The sequence below is a fragment of the Prosopis cineraria genome, unplaced genomic scaffold (genome assembly GCF_029017545.1).
Source record: "Prosopis cineraria cultivar Desert tree isolate PC_DT_omini unplaced genomic scaffold, ASM2901754v1 PC306, whole genome shotgun sequence".
In the NCBI taxonomy this organism is placed as follows: Eukaryota; Viridiplantae; Streptophyta; class Magnoliopsida; order Fabales; family Fabaceae; genus Prosopis; species Prosopis cineraria.
In genome coordinates, this window is record NW_026555633.1 from 1173 (window position 1) to 9265 (window position 8093).

The 8093-nt window shown below is 34.1% G+C and overlaps 1 pseudogene; it reads left to right on the forward strand.

Annotated features, from left to right (window-relative positions):
- The first annotated feature begins 583 nt into the window (after positions 1–583).
- Positions 584–4708, forward strand: LOC129296329 (NAC domain-containing protein 54-like; annotated as a pseudogene).
- The last annotated feature ends 3385 nt before the right edge of the window (positions 4709–8093 follow it).

Below are 8093 nucleotides of genomic sequence, written 5' to 3' on the forward strand. Positions count from 1 at the left end.
AATAAGGTTTATTGATATATAAAATTTTATTTTAAAATACCTTATAATTTAAAATGAGAGTACTTGTAAGAAGGGTGTCAATAATGTTTAGTAGGAGTTTGATGGAGGGAGTATAGATGGGTAGGAAGAGAGAGCATAAACTCGTAAAGCAGAAAAGCACCAAAGATGGATTCATGAAAGGGAAAGCATGAGGGTGAGACTTGTAGTTTGGCTTCCCAGGGAAAAGCATGAGTTCCTCTCAAGTCATCCTGCTATGCCACGTGGATTCCCCCATTTGTTCACGTGGCTAAAGCTGGCCCACATGCAGGTCCCACTTCCACCAGGCCCCTGCATGCCTCCGCTTGTAACATTTCCTTTGCATGATTTAGACTGTGATCACCAACTTTGACTCTTATATATACTACATACATACATGAAAGTAACTGGTGTCAGTCATGAACCTCCATGTAGACAACAAAATCTCCCTAAATATTCAACCACCAAAGGAGTGTGAAAGAATGCTAGGAAGCCGCCAAAGTTGAGTTTGCTACAGTGGGCTCACATTAAGGAGATATCTTTCTCTCACAGAAAAGGAGAGAGATCGATGGAACCAACAATCTGGTTCCACTTGGAGGGGAGAGAGAGGGGTCTCAGAATCGAAGAAGGAACAGCTGAGAAGCATAGGATAATCTGGGGCACAAGACACAGCTTCAAAACCAAGATAACAGGAATCCTCCATTTGATCATAAAACAAATAAAAAGTAATCCAAGACAAAAGTACTCAACAGAGTGGCTATTTGCTTTCCTTTCTCTTTTCTCTCTCGCTCTCTTTTTGTCCTCATCTTTATTAAAACCCCAAGCAATCCCCACATTCCGCCCCTCTACCTGCACTCATCCTTCTCTCATCTCCTCCTCATATAGTTTGGATCTTCTTCTCTTCTTCTCTTTCTTCCTCTTCCTCCTCCTCTCCCTTGGCAGATACCATCAGGTCCAAAATTTGGGCACACATATCTATATAGATATAGTTACATACATAGCATACACACGGGCACCAGTTTCACTGCCTCCTGGTTTCAGGTTCCACCCACGGATGAAGAGCTGGTTGCTTACTATCTCAAAAGAAAGATCAATGGCCACAGGATTGAGTTAGAGATCATCCCCGAAGTTGATCTCTACAAGTGCGAACCCGGGACTTGCCTGGTACGTTTATATTTCAAGTCTGTTTACTGATAATGATGATCGTTAGTTTGTTCAGTTCTTCGTTTTTCTCATGCATGCATGTATGAATTATGACTAATTACACGGTTCCAGAAAAACTAATATGATATATATCATCGTTTAGGTGGATTTTTAGATTTTAGATAGATACTTGTAATAGAATTCAACAAAGAATATTGAAAGCTTCTTTTGGAGTTTAATTAAGACCCGATTTGCTTATATTTTTAATATGACTATATGAAACATGCTTGCTTTATTGGTCAAGTATAGTTTTCGGGCTTTAACATAAAATATCTGATGACGTGATCTAGTTTATCTTTATGGTGTAAAGGATTGTTGTACTTAGGGTTCTACAGGATGGTCCCTTCATCACTTTTAGGGTTCCTATATTGAAAACAAGACTAGTCGTAATGAGACAATTATGGGATTCCCCGCCAAGTCAAAAAGAATTCATCTAACCGCGAGAGAGAGAGAGAGAGAGAGATCAGCGCGTGCGCTGGCTACAAGATATATATCAGTCCCATATTTTTGATTTAAGTCAAAACACAAGCATTTCTGAGAATCAGTTTACGTCTCTTTCGAATCACTGTGTCCCTGTATTAACCACAATCGATTCGATGGTTGCATATTACAGGAAAGTCGTTGCTACCTGGCAAAGATTTGGAGTGGTATTTCTTCAGTCCTCGGGATAGGAAGTACCCAAACGGGTCAAGAACAAACCGAGCCACCAAATCCGGATATTGGAAGGCCACAGGCAAAGACAGGAAAGTGAATTCCCAATCTCGTGCAGTGGGTATGAAGAAAACCCGAGTTTACTATATCGAGGCCGAGCCCCTCATGGTTGTCGTACCAACTGGGTTATGCATGAGTATCGTCTTGACGAGAGAGAATGTGAAGCTGCTTCTTCTGGCCTTCAGGTTCTCCTCTTCTGTACTCATATTTTTATTCCATTCTTCTTCTCCACTCAAAGACATTAGATTCTGGTGTTGATGGCTGACACAGTACGTGCTTTTAATTAATTTGTTGAAAAATTAAATGCAGGATGCATATGCTCTCTGTCGTGTGTTCAAGAAGACTGCAGTTATAACCACGAAAATCGGAGACCACTACGTGAGTGGAATCAGATTATTACAAGTGACCAGTCATCCAGCATTGAACTGTACTCCGAAGGAAGATCAGGAGAAGATTTAGAGAGCTCAGATTATTTGATGCCTCTGGATCATAGCTCATCACCCAACATTGGAAATGCCCCTTCATCAGGACCAAGAGATCATGGCAAGTGGTCACAGGCACAGTTCATATCTGAAGATCCCTTCTTTCTTCCAGATTCCTCTTCACTATTTTCCAACTATGGCTCCATGCCCTACCCTCCATCCAAGGTAGTACAAATATTTAATACAAGGGTCTACATTTGTAAACAATCGTTTGTGAATTATATTGCGATGCCTCACACATAAATATATGGTGATTTAAATATTGCAGGTGGATATAGCACTAGAGTGTGCAAGGATGCAGCACAGGTTTTCTCCAATGGAGGACTTTCCTTCAGAACTGAAGATGCAACCACAATATGGTGGGCCAAAAAATGAAACTGATGAGTTATTACAGGAGATTCTCTCAGTTGCTCATGCTTCTCAGGATCTCATAAACCAGTCTTCTAAATATTCTTCTCACTCATGGGGTGCTACTAGCACAGCAAACCAACATCATTACGCTCCTTCTGAACAAGAAGAAGATTTCACCTTCATGGTTGGCGGAGATAGTACTGCTAATGACTATAACTATTATAACAATGCCTGCTCGGAAGACCCAGTACTGCTAAACACAAGGTCGATAGAGATTGGAGATCTGGATGATGATTTCAAAGCAGAGAGGATCGTGGAGAATTTAAGATGGGTTGGTATGTCAAGCAAAGAGTTGGAAATTAAGGTATGATTTGTATTTCTACAAGCGGTATAGATAAATGTTCATTGAAATTTAATGCTAATTATACTAATAGCAAGTAGGATGGGACTAGCGTACAAATCTATTGAAACTCTGGGGCGCTATAAAAAGGGAATTAATTACACTATAGTAAAATAACAAATAAAGTAAATGGACAGAGACAAAAAAATAATAGATCATGTTATTCATGAATAATATATAATGTATAATTCCTTTTCCATGCTCATATATATATATATATATATATTTCCGATCGAGATAATTTTACCTATTAATTTGGGTCCTAATTAATTGAGCTAAGGGCGAAAAAATTGTTTTGTTAATAAATGGCTGTCGACAAAAAGAAGAGTTAATGGTTATATTTTCCCAATGTTCTTACAGAGCTTAACGGAAGGTCAAAAATTGTTCCGATCGAGGATATTTCAAGTTTCCGAACAAACAGGGAGGGGAATGAACTCCTGCAAGGTACTGAAAATTCTATGACTCATTTAGAATATCATTATAGATAGAATACAAGGTACAAATGAGTAACATTATTAAGAAGCTAAAAAAGTGTCCGTTCAATAAATGTGTTTTGTATGGATAATTCGGATTTTGAGTATATAATAATTTCTAGAAATATATTGATAATGATTAGTAATAAACAGTTTAAAATAGTTATAAAAAGGATGCAGCTGATAACATTTTGTCTTTGAGAAATTAACAAGAGCATTTCTATGCAGCAGAATGTGATAATCAGCAAGAAAATAGAAGAAAGGAACTCAATGACACTGACATAAACGACATCTCATTAGAGTTTATCAACGAGGATGACACTAATCAGAACTTCATAGACGAAGAAGGCGATTATTCAAGTTCTCCAAGCTTTGAGGTGGTTGAGGAAGTCAAAGTCAGCCATGGAATGTTTGTGTCCACAAGACAAGTAGCTGACACATTCTTTCACCAAATAGTTCCTTCACAAACCCTCAAGGTTCACCTCAATCCAGTGATAATGGCGCACAATTATCACTCAGTGGAGAGCATAGACACAGTTTCTTTCTTTAGAAACTTGAAGGCCTGTGCGAAAACAATATCAAGTCCCATAATATTCATACTTTCGCTTCTGCTAATGCATTGTATTTATTATTCAGATTCTGATCAGGATGTGAAGGGGAGAAGTTGGATTGGTACTGCTAATAATTGCAATAACAGCATGAAGAGAATGAGAGAATATGATGATGATGAGAAAATCAAGTGGGATAATGAGAAGGAAAAGGTTTGGTTTGTGAGCACTAGAAGTGGGAAAGGATTCAGTGTGGTGTTGAAGAAGATAGGCATTTTTCTCACAATTTCTTTTGCTCTCTGTACCATGTGGGCTAACCACGTCATAGTTCATTAACCCCTCATCTCCTCTAGTCTCTGTCTCTTTCTTTTGTCTAACCAAAGGATTTAATTTAACGGACAGCTCCAATTGATCTTGTCCCCGTTAATCATTTTAGGACATTGATTATCCAAATATACTTGTATTTATTTTATTTTGACGCACTTGTTATTTGATTAAGAATTAATTGTATTCAATTGACGTATAGTGAAATGTTCAGTGAATTTCTTTCTTTTTTTTTTCTTTTTGGAAATGTGTTCTGTTTACGAAGAAAACTACGCGCATAGACAGTGAGGGGGGAAAAATGAAGAATAAACCTCAGCGTAAAACTCACACTTGCCATTAAAGTTTGGATATATCTCCCCCAATCTTCCGTCGAACGGTGATTAATTAGAGCTTAATTTATGATTGTTTTCTTATATATCTATGCATAGATGCATATTTGTAAATAGTTGTTACTTTGCTAATTATTAAATAATATCATATTTAACTGAGTTGATTTTTACCTTCAGAAAATTTTAAAAATAAAACGCGTTGTGCTATCTTTTTCAGTGAATGGAATATATCATTGTTTTTTTTTTTTGATAAACAAGATGATCAAAGCATGGAAAATATCTATTTATCGAACCATTCTTCCCCCCACCCCCTCTCTCTCTCTCTCTCTCTCTCTCTCTCTCCTCAGTATTCTTGGTTTTCAATCCGCATTAAGCCAGTCAATATTTTCAACGAAGGGCATACCCCCAACCGAGAATAATCACTGCCGCATACTTACAGCCCAAATGAAGAAGCCCAACATGACCAAATTCCAATTAGTGTTTAATACCAATACTTCAGCGTAGCAAATTCATTGTATGTGGCCCAAAAGAAATTACCATAGGTAACCAGGCCCATGACCTTAGACACCTAAGCAAATGTAATCAGGTTGTTCTTTCAACTAAGTTGCATAATTTTTGAGTCTGATAATTCAAATTAGCTTTCATTAGTTATTTATTAGTTCAAATTTAGGGTTTAAGGTTAATTATCGAAGGTTATTATTTGTTTGAATTTTTCTAGATAGTTTAGGTGAACTTAGATTAGGTTTAAGGTTAATTTAGATTGATTTAGTAATCTCTAGTTTATTTTGAGTTTTTGTCTACTTTATTATTTTTCATGGACTAAACTTCAACACCTAAAGTTTTGATTGGCTTGAAAATATGCTTGGACATTTGGCCAAAAAAAAAAGTGCCTGTACATATTAGGTAGCATCTGAGTTCTGACTATATCTAAGGCTTGAATTAACAAAATAAAATTACTTTTTTCCTCTAATTAACCTTTAAAATTTAATAATTTTACCTTTTTTCATTCCATAAATACTCACTCGTATCTTTATCAAAAAGTAACTATAATTAATAACACATACTTAATTGTATAAATATTAATTTTACATAAACAAACACTCATTCAAATTTTAACAACTAATCATACATAATTAATAAATCATTAAATCATTAAACTTTAGGAGTAAATAAATATCTTCTTACAAAATCAAATTTTTAAATAGGTACTTTGGGAGGTGTAGTGAAATTTTAAATTTTTAAGCTCAGACATAAAAACCCTCTAAGGATCCTTACATGATATTTTCTGTAGTTTTTAATACAAGACTTTCACAAAATTTATTGACATGTTTGCAACGCATTTTAAAAAATACCCTTTATTTCTTTCTCTCTTAAATTAAATAACTACCAACTAAAATTGACATAACTAGTAAAAGCATTTATTATTTAAGTAAAGTAAATGATTAGGGAGGCAAACCTCAATTTTTGCATATGAGCAACTTAATTAAAATAGATCTACACATTGCTTTCACTACCTCAAAAGAGATATTCTTTGCTATTGGTGGCCAACTCCTTAGATTTACTAAAAATAAATTGAAGAATAGCTTTTTCATTCCTTCTCCCCTTCCTAATAGACATTAACCAAACTATAACTTTAAAAAATAATTTTTTACATTTAATAATTAATAAAGCTATATAAAATTATAAAAAGAACGGGAAAAATATAATTTTAAATCCTTACATTTTTTAATATTTTAAATCCCTACACTTTTATTTTTTGATGTGTTAAATCCCTTCAAGGTCCATACATTTTATTTATAAAGAAGCCTAAAACATTAAAAAATAAAAGAATAAGGACTTAAAATATTAAAAAAATGCAAGAATAACAAAACATGAGTAAAGTATAAAAATTTAAAGTTATTTTTTTCAATAAAATAAAATAAAATAATAAATAAACTATAATTAAGAACAGTACAAAACTCAACTTATAATGAACCTTTTTACTTCCTAGCCACGCAAACCAAAAAAAGATACGAGCTAGATCAAATCAAACTTTAACTAAATAGGTCAAACATTCAATAGGATTTGTTTTTGGCAAAGGGCATTCACTCATCATAGCCACACACCCATCCATATTCACACGCCCCACCACTTTTTCCTATCTTGAGGATCAAGCACACAACTTCCTGAGAAGTGCCAATGCCACTAGGCCACAAGGACCTCAACTAAGGGTGAGCAAAACCGAATCGAAACCGAAAATCAAACCGCATCGAATCAAATTTTATCTATTTGATTCGGTCTATTTAATTTTTCGATTCGATTCGGTTTTTTTTTATTTTAAATATTTCAGTTGATCGGTTCGGTTAGTAAAATTTAAAATCGAATAGACCAAACCGACCGAATTACATATAATTTATTAATTTATAAATTATATTTAATTTATAAATTATTTTATTTTTATTTTTATTTTTTATTTTAATAAAGAATAAAAAATAATAACATCACTTGAAACCCCAATTCAATCAGTCACTCTCATCAGTAGGTATTGTGACTGAATTATGAGGCTATTATTTGATCATCGGTGTTTATTTATGGTTGTTTATTTGATTATCCATGCCTTTATAATATTTAAACTTTATGTCATATGGGTATAATTATAATGGGCTCATATTAAAAAAACGAATAGAAAAAAAGGCCCAATTTTGTAATATTGTTTGTTTTAATATTTAAAAAATAAGCCCAAACTGAAAAACCGAATTAACCGACCGAACCGAATTATCAAATTTCAGTTCGGTCCTTGTTCGGTTCAATTGGCTTGTTCAGTTCGATTCGGTTTTTATTTTCAGTGTTATTCAATCGATCGGTTCTGCATATTTTGAGACCGAACTGAATCGAACCGACCGATGCGCACCCCTAGTCTTAACATTTAATAGGAACTTGAGGATTGAGTCTTTATGCGAGTTCTCTCTTTCTTTTTCTTCTTTTAACAGCACTATGCTTGGCCTATATTGGAACTTATTTAGCATGTATAATCCCCCCAATCTCATTAATAAAGCACATTTTAAAAGATCTATTTAATCTTGTGATTTATAACTTTTTAAATAATATTTAAATGGTATTTTTAAAATCACCCCTTATGAAAAAGAGAAAGTAACATGATATTACTTTTTGAATTTATTATATAATAAACATATTTGAAATTTCACATACTTTTATTTCTCATACTTTTTTCACATTAATATTAATGAGGTTAGTAGAAATAATTTAAAAAAAGAATA